The following is a 17,900-nucleotide window of genomic DNA, read 5'->3' as shown; positions in this document are numbered from 1 at the left end:
TGGAAAGTTCCTGGTAAAGTAGCTGTCACATTGTTTCAATATGAAATTGATGTAGCAGCTGATTTTTTGTTCACCATTGTCTGCTTCCCAATGTCACATCAATTCCCAAGTGATAAATGTAAACTGATTTTAATCACTATAGTCAAATGGGTACATACTTCAAGAAACTTCAAGGAAGTTATTATCTAAACCTATAAAATCAAAAAGCTGGAATTTTCCACAGAGATCATTTGTCTATCCGGTTCCTCTAATGGGAGATGGTATAAATTTTTAACCTTCAAAATCTGAGACTAGAGATTTTTTACCCTTTTGGCAGTTAGGAATACATTAAAAACCACAGCAAGTGAAGGATTTGGGTATCGGAAGAGACAGAGACAAAAACATAGAAGGTCTGAGAAATAATTGATACTAAATAATGATATATGATAAATACAGCATTCTTTAGGAGTTTGACCATGGGAAGAAAAGTTAAAGATACAGGCAAGAGATTGTGAGATATCTCAAAATTGGGTGGAGAAGATAATAGAGAAGAATCATATTTAATGCTTTATGGTAAATGTTTGTAAAACATAAACATCTGAAGAAGAAATTTAACTTTAGTTTCATACAAATGAATATATTTTTGACAAAAAGAAACACCAAAAATCTGCTACTCTGGACTTACAAGTTATATCTGTCAGACAGCTCTTGCTGGAAAACATTTCTAATAATTTAAAATTGTTAAATCTCCCATGTTTGTTCAGAACCTAAGACAAGAGACAGATCTTAGGCAAAACCTCGTCTATACAATTTAAGATTCTGGAGGCACACATTCTTCTCTGTCATTTAGAGAGGATGGAAAGAAAGCATTGTCTACACTTAAGCAAACAAGCAAAAATATAATAATATTCCAATCTTTCGAAACCTTAGGCTCTTAGTAGTTTGAGTGTCATGGAGGAACCCTGAAAGAAAATGCCATCAACTTGTCCTTTTCTCCTTCTTGTCATCTGTATGGTATCGCTGTGCCTCTGCACTGGCAATTATCGGTGTTTAAAATTTATGCTCATCTGAGATGGCCTGACTGAAAAAATGCAGTCGTTCATCCCTTGAAAAACAGTCATTTAACTCACCTTAACTAACATGACTGTAACCTGTGATAGCCAACTCAAAGAATATAGTAAATTTATAGCAGAAAAGGAGAAGAGGCCTGCAATGTCAGCTTATGAACAATTGCCTATATAACAAAGTTATTCAGATAAATGGAATAAGCTTTCTAAATAGACTTGCTCCGTTTGTTGTTTACATTGAGTTGATCATTTTGGTTCCATTTGCTAGTGCTGTCTTGTTCTAATTTCTGGCAGTGAAGAAAGGAAAGCATCTTAGCGAAAAAGTATATAAATCTTATTAGTTTGAACACAGCTCTTGAACTGAGTTAGTATTTTTCACTCAGGAGAATGTTGCCCTATTAAAGAAATGACCATGCTAGAATTAGATGAGATAAAGAGTTGTAGTAGAAATAAATGTGAATCACAAATTCAAAAGGACTTACAAACAACCCACAGGGAAACAAAGCAGGGGGAGAAATTAAGGAAACTTTGATTTCAAGTACAAGAAACTTTAGGTTATTGTCCAGCATATTTAAAACAATATTGACAAACCAGTGCAAATAAAGATGTAGTAATACCCATCAACATTTCTCTGTATTTCTTTTTAGTCTGGATTTGTAATCTTAGACAATCAAAAATTAAATTTATCCAGTACTTTCTCTCAAAAAGTTTAATATTTAGGAGATGTGGAGGCATTTATTTGCAATGTATGATCATATGTATATAATGATAAAACTATTAGATAAACGCAATTTAGAAATCCTTCAACACTCTTTATTCTGGAAACTTTAAATGAAAATATAAAATAAAAGATGATTGAGGACATCATTTTCCAAAGTGGATTATACTGGGTATTAACAATTATTTTGTTGGCTAGAGACTGGACAATCTGAGTCATTCAAGAGTTGTGGGATAGGATCTCTGCTCTACCAAATTCTGGCAATGGCTCTAGGCAAATCTCTCCATTTTGTGAGCATCAATTCCTTAATCTGTGAATTGGGGATCTGTTCATTTCCATGATTCCATCTTCCAGTTAAGGATTAAATAAGTATAAATTAAATGTATTGAGAACATACTGTATACCAGATTCTCTTCTAAGCATTTTATATTTATTAAATTATATAACACTCCTAAGGACCCTGAGGTATGTCTTACATATGCTATACATTATAATATACAGTAACTATTACATGTGACATACTCCACATTTATATTAATAGAATCATCATCAATGGTGAGGTCAAGGAGATTATGGAGAAAAGGCAGATCATGTAACCCCTTATAACCCATTGTAAGGACCTTAAGTGTCACTCTGGGTGAGATCAGGAATCATTTAGAGGGTTACAGATGGATGAGGGACATGAGCTGACTTCCATTTTAAAAGGTTCAGAACAGCTATCAACAAGAAGACAAAAAAAAAAAAAAAAAACAAGAAGACAAGAAATAAATATTGGCAAAGATGTGGGATAAAAGGGAATACCTGTATACTGCTGGTAAGAATACAAATTGGTTCAGTCAGTATGGAAAGCAGCATAAAGATTCCTCAAAAAATTAAAAATAAAACTAGGATATGATCCAATAATTCCACTTCTGGGTTATGTTCAAAGGAAATGAAAACAGAATACTAAAGAAATATATGCACGCCATCTATATTGTACATTATTCACAATGGCTGAGATATAGAAACAATCCAAGTGCCTGTCAATGGATGGATAAAAGATATGGTATGTATGTCTATCATAAGAAAGAAGGAAATCTTGCCATTTGTGACACCATGGATGGACCCTGAAGGCATTATGCTAAGTGAGATAAGTCAGAGAAGGACAAATACTGTATGATACTACTTGTATGTGAAATCTAAATAAATCAAACTCATAAGCACAGAAAGTAGAATGGTGGTTATCAGGGGCTACGGGGAGTGGGGCGCAGGTTGGAACTGAGGAGATGTTGTTTAAAGGCACAAACTTTCAGCCAGTAGATAGATAGTCCTGGAGATTTAATGCACAACATAGTGATTATAGGCAACAACACTGTATGATCAATTCCAAAGTTGCTAAGAGACTAGGTCTTAATTGTTTCCACTATAAAAAAAAAAAATGATAATCACTTGAAGTGACAGAGGCATTAACTAACACTACAGTGGTAATCATATTGCAAATATATAAATGTATCAAATCACATTATGCACCTTAAACTTACACAATGTTATATGTCAATTATATCTCAATAAAAGTTAAAAAAATAAAAGGCTCATTCTGACTATGGTGTTGGAAATACATTCCTGAGAGCTAGGGTAAGTGCCAGGAGATGAGGGAAATTCATGTGAAAGATGATGGAGGCTGGCAGCAGGGCTGCAGTGGTGGAGGGGTGAGAATGTTTGGATTCTGGTTATATTTCCAAAGTTGAGTCAGTGGGACTCAACTGAATGTAGGATAAGAAAAAAGGGCAAGGTCAGGGATAACCCAGAAATTTGGGAGCTCAAATATCTGGGAGGGAGGCATTGCCATTTACTGAGGCGTGTGGAATATTGTGTCTGGGGTGTACTTGAGGGGGAAAACCAGGAGCTCATAAACTTGTGTACTGCTGTTTCACCATTACTCCACAGGGCACCAGTGGCTCTATATCCATAGTTTTGGAGCTTGTAGGTGCCACTATTGCTGTAATTAGCAAAATGGCACCTAGCAGCCAGTAGGAGCACTTGCAGCTACTCTGCTATTGTACTGCTCTTTCAGGCTCCACCATCCCTTCCTCACTCCTCACTGTGACCCTGGCTGACTCATGAGCACCCAGGAGTCATCACTGCTCACCCAGGGAAAGGGGCTCCGAGCCAACAAAGCTACTCTGCAGGTACAGCTCCACCAGACAGTGGTATACGTAGTAAAATGGGGCAGAGTAGGAAGAGGAAAAGCTGCTCTCTTCTTCCTTTTGCATCATACCTATATTTCTAAAGAGCTCAAATGTAGTGCTCAAAAATTCAGTTACCTAAACAGCACCTCAGATTTTACTTACTTTCACCCCTATCTCTAGGATCAAGTGTTCTCGAAAACTATAGTAAAAATAGATTTGAGTAAAAGCCCCATGCTATGCTAAAATCACGATCACCAACTCTTGTTTTGGGTCAAATTCAGCTATTCCCTAAACAGCTAAACTATATATCCCATTCATGTAAATAAAAGTTTCCTATATTTAATCACTAACTACAAACACATAACAATAAATATATTAACTAAAATATCCAGGTAAGGCTAAATGCCAAGAGTGCAGATCAAGTTCTCTCCCAGAAGCATCTCTACTTGAAAATTAAAACAGACTTTCACTGGGCTTGTGTCACCAGTTTTCCAGGCATGGCCAAATGTATTTACATTCCATCAGTTGACTAATACAAGACTCTATACTTACCCCTTTGGTGTCTTAGCAGTTTAATCCTCATTTTATAGATGAAACTGTATCAGATCTGAGATTTAAATGCAGCCCTCTTTGACTCCAAGATTCATATGTTTAAGTACTAAACCAATTAGAAAAGCAAAGATCAAGAAAGAATGGGAACTATTCGAGCAGAAGTGACAGGATGAAATGCCTTAGTTTTCACATCTAATCAAAACTTAGGGTAATATCCTTGAATTAGACAATTAAAGCTTCATGTGTGAATATTTGAAGAAAATCACAATAAGTAAAATTGAGATCAAGGCGATACTATTCGCATCACTGAAGAAAATTAAGTGATGTGATTAATGGCATGGTCTTTGTAGACAGACACACCCGAAATAGAATTCCAATGTCTCCTCTCACTAATGGTGTAACCCTGACCTGAGCATGTCATTTACTTTGTTGAGCCATAAGAAGATAAAGTGTTTCAAGTGACTTACAAACTACAACTTTAAGAGTTTATACAAAATAGAAAGAAAGAAAGAAAGAAAGAAAGAAAGAAAGAAAGAAAGAAAGAAAGAAGAAAGAAAGAAAAGAAAGAAAAAAGAAAAGAAAAGAAATGAAAAAAGAAAGAAAGAAAGAAAAAAGAAAGAAAAGAAAAGAAAAGAAAGAAAAGAGAAAGAAAGGAAAAAGAAAAAAGAGAAAAAGAAAGAAAAAAAGGAAAGAGAAAAAAAAGAAAGAAAAAAAGAAAAGAAAAGAAAAAGAAAAGAAAAGAAAAGAAAAAAGAAAAGAAAAGAAAAGAAAAGAAAAGAAAAGAAAAGAAAAGAAAGAAAAGAAAACATACCTTCAAAAAGCAAAGTAAAATCCAGGCATATGCCAGTGGAGTACACTCACAAAAAGTCATCAGGGGCTGGCAAAACAAACAAAAAACAAGCAAGCCAAGATAGACTATAGACAAAAATGAGTAAATGTGCAATAAGACTTTCCTACTTAACCCCAAACTGACAATTAGAATCCAAAAAGCTAAAGCAAAAAGACAATACACACACTACATTCCAAAAAGACCAAAGTAAATAGCAGCAGACAGACATTGTTTCTAGAGCTTATTATGAGAGGGAGTGCAACTGCTTTCAACTATCATCCCAACCAATCTACACCCCACTCCTGTCAGTCAATACAAACAAAAGCCAGAGAGGGAGCGAGGGAAGAAGACTGAGAAGGGAAGAGACAGAGACTGAGACAGAGTGAGGGAGAGAAAAAGACAGAAAACTCTCATCTCCTGAAATCAAGAGAGTCACTCCTAGAAACCAGGAAAGTGTAGTGAAACAGACATTTCATTCTCCAGTTAGATATGTGCTTTGAGCTGTCAGAGCCCTACCACTACCCCAAAGCCTATTGATTGAAAGAAAATTGGAGAAAAAGAGCAGAGAAATTCAACAGAACAGCCTGCGCATCCACCTTGTGTCAGCTGAGAAAATGTATGAGTTTCAAGCAAGTCCAATGGATCCCACAGAAATTAACAGAGACTGGGCTGACTTGCAAGTACCCCTAAGAGGCCAACTGCTGGTCTGAGGCACTCGGCAGCAAGATACAATGAGATGTACTGACAGGGGGACAACACAGAGGAGGGAGAGGAGGAAGATTTGGGACAGTTTGAGCTAGAACTGCTCTCCCATTTAAGTAACCTGTGCAATGGGTCTTTCTGGGACTGCCAGAGGGTCTGCTTGAGATGATAATATAATTAAGTGTCATCAAGAAAAGGAAAAAGGTCAAGAGAGCATGGTTAAAGTCAATGACTGGAGAAAATGAAACCATTCTTATTTGTACTTCATAGAGTTTAACCTGTTAAATCAATTTAAACTGGTTTTAGTGATAATATAGATAGCGAGCTTAAATTGATTAAAGATCCCATACACAACGAAAATGGGCTAATTATGAACCTTTAGGCACTGAATGTTATAGTATCAAAATGTCATAGGCAAAAATATGTACTATGGGGCCAAATGGCTAGAATGGAATTTTAACAAGTAACACTGAGCAAGTTATCTAATTGCTCTGTGCCTCCATTTCCTCATCTGAAAAGTGGACTTAATAATAGGACCTTCTTCACTGGGTTTTTGTATCAAGTTATATAATATAGCAAGCACACAGAAAGCACTATATAACATGCTAGCCAGCAGCAACTCCATTATTTATTATTAACACTAGAAGAAATAGAAACACGCATGTGGATGATAACTTGAATGCAGCACTCTGAATTTTTAACAGCTGAAAAGAATCTAAACAAGTAAATAATAAATATTTGCATAGTTAGAATAATGTAATTGCCATCAAAGGAAGAAATAGTAATAAATAAATAGGAAAGTAAAAAATTGTGACAGCAGTTATAAGCCTTCCTATATAAAAAGCACAAAATATAAAATAAGTAAAACATCAAAAGAAAATAAGGAGTTGACAAAATGCAAAAATACATTATACATATAAAACTGTCAATATAAATATGATATAAATATGAATATGAAAAATAAACAAAAATTAAATAAAAAGGGAATTTTAAAAATCTAACAATTTATAAAAAATTAAAATTATGATCTAATCAATGTTAGCTTCACCACAGGTAAGCTTAGGGCACATCTAAGTAATGCAGTATAAATTGATATAAACTATTGGAAAGCAATTGATAATACAAATCAAAGATACTTCTTGCCCTTAATTTCAAAAATAATATTCACAGAAGTTATACAAAGGAAATACAGAAAAACACAGAAAATGTAGTACAGACAAATGTATTTACTGCAGCATTATTTAGAAGCAAAAGAACATGATTCAAATGTCCATAAATAAGGTATACTTAGGTATTGGATTATCTGTCCTATTAGAATAGTAAGTATTAATTTAAAATTATATTTTTAATGTGATCAAGAACTTCTATGTTCAGTTAAGTAAAAAGAAGGATATAAAATCAGATAAAATATTATCTCAATTATGTGCAAAATTCCAGCAAAATAACAATACAAAGTGAAAGCACAAAAAGGTTAACAGTATGTGAATCTTTTTTTCTTAATTCTATTTTTGGCAATTTTAGTTTTCTATAATGAGTATATACATTACTCATAACCAGAATTTTTGGTTCATAATTTAAGTTTCAAATAGCAGCAGAGTTTGAAAGCTGAAAGCAGCCCACAACCAAGCCATCCATATGCTGTGTATAAGTGTCTATACATGCACAGATGTGACCTATAATCCAGCACGTGTTATATTTGTATTTTATAAAGCATATTCTCTAACTAGGTTGGTTTCATTGTGCTGTTGCATTCAAAATGTATTCTCTTAAACATTTTATTGCATTTCTTTGTAAGATAAATGTTTACTAGGGATTCATTGCTCTTCTAGGTGAGTTTACTATGGTATAGAGAAGATATATTCTTTGAAGTTTAGTACCCACTCACCATATACTTTTTTCTCTCTTATTTGGTTGTGACACGTGGATTGAATGTTTTCATTAGTCTGAGACTCAGACCTCTTGCCTCCTAAACCTTTTCTTTCTCTTGCCTGTCTTGTCACAGTTTATTAAAAGTACATTTTGTTCTGTGGAATTAGATTCCCGTCTCCTCAGCTTGATGGGATTTTTGTTTCTTCACCTGAGAATTGTATATTACAGGATAATTCAGCAATACTTTAAATCAAGGAATTTAATAAAACTGCTGTGTTGAATAAAATTTAAAGGTACTCTAAAATAGATTAGTCTAAAATATATGGCTTCTCTTCCAGTTTCTATAACCTTTTATAAAGACTTTGAACATTTATGTTCATATGATATGTTTAAATTCAGATTTAAAATGTAAATTATATGCATATATATATGTATACAGATCACATATACATCTGTATCTGTAGAGAGAATTCAAATTGAGAACCATGGAGTTCGAAGGAACAGATGTTACAGGTTAAGTGGCAAGCCCTTTAATCTATCCTTCATTGTTTTCTAATCCTTCTTCCTCTCCCTGCATCTCTCTCGTTCCCCACTCTCTACCCTCTGTGTGTGTGTGCATATACGCATGTGAAAAATATTTAGGCTGCAATTCTCTATCTTTGGATCAAATCTAAAGTAAAGTGGCCTAAAACTGCCAATTACATTTATTTGGTCATTTGAAACTACAGAAAGAAAAAGTAATCTAGGGAGAAGTGGGTGCACCCAGTGATAGCTCTCAGTGCAAGGACCTATAAAGGACAGTAACAGGGTGATCCTCCACCTTCTTCCAGGAGGATCCCTGTGGGTGAACACTGCAGGAATCTGCAGAGTTTAGCACCCATAAAGTGAAGACTGCTTATGCCTGAGGGTTTACTGAAGAGAGGGGACTGCAATCTTTTGGCTCTGGGGCTCTTGTCCCTTCATAGCCATTTTTGTTTTGGTCCTCTAAAGAGATTAGGAAAGCTTTCAAGGAACAAAAGCCACACAGAGCAACCAGAAACAGCTTATACTGAGCCCAGCCCCCTGGTAAGGGGTAGTCGCAACTTTGTCCAGGCAAAAACACCTGAGAATCAGTGCCACAGGCCCCACCCCCAGAACACCACCTGAAAGAATAGGGGAAGAGCAAGTTTATGAAACTCACAGGATTGCAAAACTCCAGCACTAGGAGAAAATAGGATATAGAACTGAAGATTTTTTCTCATGATTTATCTTTCAGTTTAACATTTTCCATTTCTTTTTCCTTTACAACTATTTTTTTATCAACTCTTTGATTTTAAGTCTTTTTTTAACTTTCATTTTTTACATTGATATTTTACAGATATATTCATTGTTGGCTTCTTTTCACCCTAGTAAATCGTATATTTATGTGTATATATGTAAGTTTTGCTTTCTTTACAATTTTGGGATTTAGTGTCATCTAACCCAGAGATGAAAATACACTCAGGACCAAGTGGATTACCCTGTTTTGTCCACCCTGTGAGATTATATTCTCTCGTCCCCTCCTTTTTCTTTTTCCTCTTTTTTCTTTCCTACTCCTTTTTTTCCCTTTTTATTTTCTCTTTTGGTTCCTTACTGCTTCAGATTTGGCTAGTATGTATTTTGCTTGGGTTGTGGCTGATATTTTTATTTTGTTCACTTGTTCATCTATTCTTCTCTGGGCAAATAACTACAAGGAGGAATTCACAACAAAAGAAAGAACTAGAGGTAATTACTCTCTGCCACAGATCTAATCCATATGGGCATAAGTAAAATGTCAGAGCTGGAATTCAGGAAAACAATTATGAAGTTACGAGCTGGACTTGAAAAAAGCATAAAAGACATTAGAGAACCTCTTAGTGCAAAAATGAGATCTAATCAGGTTGAAATTAAAAATACTCTGAGATATAGTCTAAATTGGATCCTCTAACAGCTAGGGTAAAGGAGAAAGAAGAGAGTTAGTGACATAGAAGAAAAGTTTATGGAAAGGAAAGAAGCTGAAGAAAAGACTTAAAAACTAATGGACCACGGTGGAGGCTTCAAGAAATCAGTGATTCCATAAAATGAAAAAATATTAGAATCATTGGGATCTCTGAGGGAGGAGAAAAAGAGAGAGGGCCAGACCATATATTTGAGAAAATCATAACTAAGTACTTCCCTAATCTTGGGAAGGAAACAGGCATTCGAGACCAAAATCAATAAAAAGACATTAACATCCCAACATGTAATAGTGAAGCTTGCAAATTTCAGAGATAAAGAGAAGATTCCAAAAGCAAGTTGAGACAAGAGTTTCTTAACCTACAGCGGTAGGAACATTAGACTGGCATCAGACCTTTTCACAGAGACCAAACTGCTAGGAAAGACAGAACCTGAAAGAATATATGTGACCACTAAAACAGGCCTGCAAGAAATACTAAGGGGGATTCTGTAAGCGAAGAGAGAGCCCAAGAGTAACATAGACCAGAAAGAAACAGAATAGAAACAATCTATAGAAACAATGACTTTAGCTAATGCAATGTCACTAAATTCATATTTTTCAATAATTACTCTGAATGAAATGGGTTAAATGCTCTAATCAAAAAACACAGGGTATCAGATGGAGAAAAGAGCAAGGCCCATCCATATGCTGTCTACAAGAGACTCATCTGAGACTTAACAACACCTCCAGACTGAAAGTGAGGGGGTGGAGAATGATTTATCGTGCTGATGGACCTTAAAAAAAAAAAACAGCTGGGATAGCAATCTTCACATCAGACAAATTAGATTTTAAACCAAAATTGTACTAAGAAATGAAGAGGGACACTATATCATACTTAAAGGGTCTATCCAACTGAAAGAACTAACAATTATAAATGTTTATGCTCCTAACTTGGGAGCAGCCAATTATATCAACCAATTAATAACCAAATTAAAGAAATATATTGGTAATAAAACAGTAATAGTAGGGGACTTCAACATCCCACTAATAGCAATGGACAGGCCATCTAAGCAGAATATCAACAAGGAAACAAAGGCTTTGAATGGCACACTGGACCAGACGTACTTTACAGATGTATACAGAGCATTCAATCCTAAAGCAAAAGAATATACATTCTTCTCAACTGCACATGGAACTATCTCCAGAATAGACCACATACTGAGTCACAAATCAGTTCTCAACTGATACCAAAAGAATGGGATTAATCCCTGCACATTTTCAAAACACAATGCTTTGAAACTAGAACTCAATCACAAGAAGAAATTTGGAAGGAACTCAAACACTTGGAGGTTAAAGAGCAGTCTCTTTATAAGAAATGAATGGGCCAACCAGGAAATTAGAGAAGAATTAAAAAGATTTATGCAAACTAATGAAAATGAAAGCACAACTGTTCAAAACCTTTGGGATACAGCAAAGGCGATCCTAAGATGGAAGAATATTGCAATACAAGCCTCCCTCAGAAAACCAGAAAAATCTCAAATACACAAGCTAACCTTACACCTAAAGGAGATGGAGAAAGAACAGCAAATAAAGCCTAAACCAAGCAGGTGAAGAGAAATAATAAAGATTAAAGCAGAAATCAATGAAATAGAAGGCAGATGAACTGTAGAACAGATAGATAAAACTAGCTCATATAGGAGCTAGTTCTTTGAAAGAATTAACAAGCCAGACTTACTAAAAAGAATAGAGAAAAGACTCAAATTAATAAAATCATGAATGAAAGAGGAGATATAAAAACCAACACCAAGAAAATAAAAACAATTTTAAGAATATGTTATGAGCAACTATATGCCAACAAATTAGGCAATCTGGAAGAATGGATGCATTCCTGGAAATTTATAAACTAACAAAATTGAAACGAAGAAATAGAAAAACTAAACAGACCAATAACCAGCAAAGAAATCAAAGCAGTCATCAAAAACCTCCCAAGAACAGGAGTCCAGGGCCAGATGGCTTCCCAGGGAATTCTACCAAACATTTAAAGAAGAACTAATACCTATTCCACTGAAGCTATTTCAAAAGGTATAAGTGGAAAGAAAACTTCCAAACTCTTTTTGTGAGGCCAGCATTACCTTGATACCCAACCAGACAAAAATACCATCAAAAAAGAGGGAATTACAGACCAATATCCCTGATGAACATGGATTCAAAAATTCTCACCAAGATACTAGCCAATAGGATCCAACACTCTAAGAGGATTATTTGCCATGATGAAGTGAGATTTATTCCTGGGATGCAGTGTGATTCAATATTTGTAAATCAAGCAATGTGATAGATCACATTAGTAAAAGAAAAAACAAGAACACTATGATCCTCTCAATTGATGCAGAGAAAACATTTGACAAAATACAGCATCCACTCCTGATTAAAACTCTTCAAAGTGTAAGGATAGAGGGAACATACCTCAACATAATAAAAACCATCTAAGAAAAGCCCAGAGCAAATATCATTCTCAATGAGGAAAAAATGAGAGCTTTTTCTCAAAGGTCAGGAACATACCAGGGATGCCCACTGTTACCACTGTTGTTCAACATAGTACTAGAAGTCCTAGCCTCAGCAATCAGACAACAAAAGAAATAAAAGGCATTCAAATTGGCAAAGAATAAGTCAAACACTCACTCTTCACAGATGACATGATACTGCATATGGAGAACTCAAAAACTCCACCCCAAATTGCTAGAACTCATACAACAATTCAGCAATGTGGTAGGACACAAAATCAATGCACTGAAATCAGCTGCATTTCTGTACACAAAAAGAGACTGAAGAAAGAGAAATTAAGAAATCTATCCCACTTACAATTGTACCCAAACCAAAAGATACCCAAGAATAAACCTAACCAAAGAGATACAGGATATGTACTCTAAAAACTATAGAACACTTATGAAAGAAGCTGAGGAAGACACAAAGAGATGGAAAAACATTCCATGCTCATGGATTGGAAGATTAAATATTGTGTAAATGTCTATGCTATCTGAGCAATTTACACATTCAATGCAATCCCTATCAAAATACCATGGACTTTCTTCACAGAGTTGGAATAAATAATCCCAAGATTTGTATGGAACCAGAAAAGACCCCGAATAGCCAGAGGAATGTTGAAAATGAAACCAAAGCTGGGGGCATCACAATGCCTGACTTCAAGCTATATTACAAAGCTGTGATCATCAAGACAGCATGGTACTTAGTCACAGCAACTTCTTGCAGACACACCTATGAAGGCAAGGGAAACAAAAGCAGTATGGAATTATTGGGACTTGACCATGATGAAAAGCTTCTGCACAATGAAGGAAACAATCAACAAAACTAAAAGGCAGCCTACAGAATGGGAGAAGTTATTTGCATATGACATAGCAGATAAAGGGTTAGTATCCAAGATCTATAAGGATCTTATCAAACTCAACATCCAAGAAATAGACAATCAAGTCAAGAAATGGGCAGAAGACATGAACAGACATTTCCCCAAAGAAGATCTACACAGGGCCAACAGGCACATGAAAAATGCTCCATATCACTTGTCATCAGAGAAATACAAATCAAAACCACAATGAGATACGACTTTACACTAGTGAGAATAGCTAAAATTAACAAGACAGGAAACAGCAAATGTTGGAGAGGATGTGGAGAAAGGGGAACCCTCTTGCAGTGTTGGTGGGAATGTGAACTGGTACATCCACTCTGGAAAACTGTGTGGAGGTTCCTCAAGAAGTTAAGATTAGAACTACCATATGACCCAGCAATTGTACTACTGGGTATTTATCCAAAAATACAGATGTGGTGAAACACCTGCACCCCAATGTTCCTAGCAGCAATGTCCACAGTAGCCAAACTGTGGAAGGAGCCCAGATATACCTTGACAGATGAATGGATAAAGAATATATGGCATATATATATATATATATATATATATATATATATATGGAGAGAGAGAGAGAGAGAGAGAAAGAGAGAGAGAGACTATTACTCAGCCACCAGAAAGGATGAATACCTACCACTTACATTAACATGGATGGAACTGGAGGGTATTGTGCTGAGTGAAGTAAGTTAATCAGAGAAAGACAATCATCATATAATTTCACTCATATGTGGAATTATAAGAAACAGTGAAAAGGACCATAAGGGAAGGAGGGAAACTGAGTGGGGGAAAAATTGGAGAGGAAGACAAACCATGAGAGACTCCTAACTGGGAAACAAAGGGCTGCAGAAGGAAAGGTAGGTTGGAGATAGGGTAACTCAGTGACAGCACTAAGGAGGTCACACAATGAGATGAGCACTGGGCATTATACTATATGTTGACAAATTGAATTGAAATAAAATAAAAAATAAAAATAATTTTAAAAGAAAAAGGTAAAAATATATAAATAAATAAATAAAAAAGAAAAAGAAAAAGAAAAAAAGTAATCCACTCATACTCTATCCATCTTTCTAAAAATAAGATAGGAGAAATTTAAAAGATAGGAGAAATTAAAACTTAAAATACTTTCCAAATACTGGTAATTCAGAGAGCCATTGTTATTTTAATAATTTCACAAAAAAAAGTACTCAGTAAAATTTTTGTTACCTTGACAAGTTATTTAACTTCTCTGATCTTCAATTTCTTTTTCATAGAATAATACATTAGTTCTTCTTAAAAATATAATGGTTATTATTCAAAGCAGGAAAAACACAAAGAAGAAAACAAAAGAAATCATCACTAAAATTAGAGAACAATACAACGTACATTTGTTCATGGATATATACAGAAGAAACAGAAAGGTAATTTCATCCATATTAAAACAGAGTATCACAGTATTATTAAATAAAAAGCATCAAATTTATCTTGAGTTTAGAAATTTAAAATATCAGAAGTGAAAATAGCTAAATTTCAAATAAAATATTTTTTGCTTCAAGAGTTAATAAGTTCTAAATGACCCCTTTAATGTGAAAAAAAAAAGAAAAAATATATAGAAGTGGACGGTACATTTCCTTTAATGTTAATTTTAATTGTAGAGTTATTCTCATTTTCCAAAAAAGATATCCTTGAAGTACCATTACCTTATAAATGAATAAAATGTTTAAGTCTACCTGGATGCTTTTTAAAAAAATCTAGAGGGGCCTCTGGGTGGCTCAGTTTGTTAAGTGTCTACCTTCAGCTGAGGTAATAGATCCTGGGGTCCTGGGATCAAGCCCTGGCATCGGGCTTCCTGCTCAGTGGGTATACTGCTTCTCCCTCTCCCATTCCCCCTGCTTGTGCACTGCTCACTCTCTCTCTCTCTCTCTCTGTCAAATAAATAAATAAAATCTTTTAAAGAAAGAAAAATATAATAAATTGTTTGCCAAAAAGAAGATTCCTTCTGCCTTTAATTAATTATTCCTCCATTAATTACCTTCATAAATTCATATTCATATATTGAATTGAATTTGTTCTAACTACTCTACATCTAGTTGGCTTTTTTCATTACCATTTTCATATGTTCTGATATTTTATCCCTCAAAGACTAGTTAAAATGCTCTTTTATAGAATATCCTTCAGTCACTCTAGTCAGATATAATTTTTCATTTTTTCTAAGCAAGCTTTGTATTATATTTTACTTGAACTATTTTGGTTCTTATTACTTTCTACCTTGCATCCCTCCTACTTTAGTGCAAGCATTTTGAAAGCAAATGAAATATATTTTACATTCTTGAATCACCAATGCTATTTTCAGTATACCTATTTTAACATAGTAGTATCCAATAGGTGTCCAATAAGTACTAATTGAATGCTCAAATTGGCATTTTTATTAGAGTTGTAATATACCCCTGAAACTAAAATATTGCTTAACACTGAAATACTATTTGAAATACTTAAATACTAACTTTTTTCAAAAGCATACTTTATAATTGCTATTCTAATACTTTCTATTCTATCAACAAATTTCCTTAATTTACTGAACACACTAGTAGAAAATATGACCTTTTTACAAGAAGATGGGAGCCTTTACTGAGTATGTACTTAAACATATTTGGGGGGGAAATATCTACCTAAATATAGAAAATGTTTTCACAAAATTGCTACATGCTAATCTTCAAATATTATCTTTAATAATGATGGATACTCACTTAACAGCCAGTTAAAGAGTAGTTGTGTTAAATTCTACCCTAAATTAAATGACTATTTCAGACACTCAAACAGGTTGATGATAACTCTTCAATTAGTGTTGCTCTCATGTCTGGCCTTTCAGAAATGCCTGGGGAAACATATACTTAGATATCTGCTTCAAATTTGTGTTAATTTTATTTAATTTTTAATTAAATTTTAATATTGGGATAATTGATAAATATAATTTACTGAGTTCTATTAAGACATGTTTTCATGACTTGAGGATAACATTTTGATTAGGCATTCAAAATGCCTATGAAGAATAAAAGTTGCCAAAGAAACTGAAAAATTCTGAAACTGCCCAGTGTTTGGTGCTAATGGAGTTTGGTATTAATGTTTTGCCAAAAACCTACCTCCAACATAGCTATGAATCTGAAATTTAGTCTTGTGACTATTCTTCCAATAAAAATAATATAAAATATGTGAGGACTCCAGATTATCACTTCTTGTTGGAGAAGAAATACTTAAAATATCTAATGTTTATAACACTGTTCTAGAATAATTTATGATGAATTAGTGCCTTTTAAGCATATACATTTTTAAATTTTTTTCTTAAATTTATGAAATATTTTCATGTGTTCATAAAGTACTTTAATATCAAGCAACATGTACTTTCAGATCTTAAACAAAGGTTTTATCTACATTCCTAACTGGTTTGACTACCACAACCACCCACCCCCACACACACCCACTCACACACACACACACACTATCTTTCAAATCATTTTTTGAATGAAGAAAGTTAATCATGGGGAAACAAAGCTGCAGACTTGATATGCCAATTTATCACTATAAATTTGTACAGGAATCTTTTATTTACGAAATAGAGCATTCCGTTTTGTTCTCAGCAAAATTCAGGAAAGAGTTCAGGGCAGGTCTTATCTTCATTTTACACATGAGGATACTAAGGGTTGTAAAGATAAAAGTGAATTGCCTAAATTCGAGCAAAAGAAAAAAATTCCAGGACCAGAGCTAAAAATCAATTCTTACTTCAGTGCTTTTTCTATTGCCTCCCTTTGCCTATAAATAGAAGGCTCAAGGAACAATCATTATAGGTAAGGTTTTAATCAATAAAAGTAAGAGATACCCATGAAATATTTCAATAATTTCTTATATATTTATTGAGGGCTTATAATGCTCATGATACTGTCTATATGATGCTCTGGAAAATACAGAAATCACATTTTAATGCACTTACTTATGTATTTAATCATCTATTTATTCAATAAATATGTATTGAACATGTACTAAGTGTCAGCCACTGAGAAAAATGTAGAAATGAATAAAATACACTATCTACCTACATGGAGATTGCATTAGGGTCGTGAGATCAGACATAAAAAATAACTGTAATGAATGCAGTGAATGTCCTAATAGATACATTTTTAAAGTTCTGGGATATTGTAGTTGTAATAATTACCTCTGCCTTAGAGTTCAGGAAATGCTTCTAAGTAAAAATGGCTTTTAGCTGCAACTTTAGGAAAAAATGCATTTAAATTCTTTTTTTTAAATAAATCATGAGTTGTTTTTTTTTTTTTTTAAGATTTTATTTATTTATTCATGAGAGACACAGAGAGAGAGAGAGGCAGAGACACAGGCAGAGGGAGAAGCAAGCTCCATGCGGGGAGTCCAACATGGGTGGGACTTGATCCTGGGTCTCCAAGATCACACCTTGGGCTGAAGGTGGTGCTAAACGGCTGAGTCACCCAGGCTGCCCATTTAGATTCTTTATTGTGAAAAGCAAAGCATATTGAAAAGAAAAAAATCTTAATGAACTTAAGAACATCAGACTTGAGACACTATCTTTATTACCAAAAATATGAACTTCCCATAATAAAGTGCCTTGCCTATTAGAAAAGGTAAAGATTATGTGAAGTATAGTGATATACAGATTGTGGAACA

This window comes from Canis lupus, chromosome 13 (genome assembly GCF_011100685.1).
Source record: "Canis lupus familiaris isolate Mischka breed German Shepherd chromosome 13, alternate assembly UU_Cfam_GSD_1.0, whole genome shotgun sequence".
In the NCBI taxonomy this organism is placed as follows: Eukaryota; Metazoa; Chordata; class Mammalia; order Carnivora; family Canidae; genus Canis; species Canis lupus.
This window is presented reverse-complemented; position numbering follows the sequence as displayed.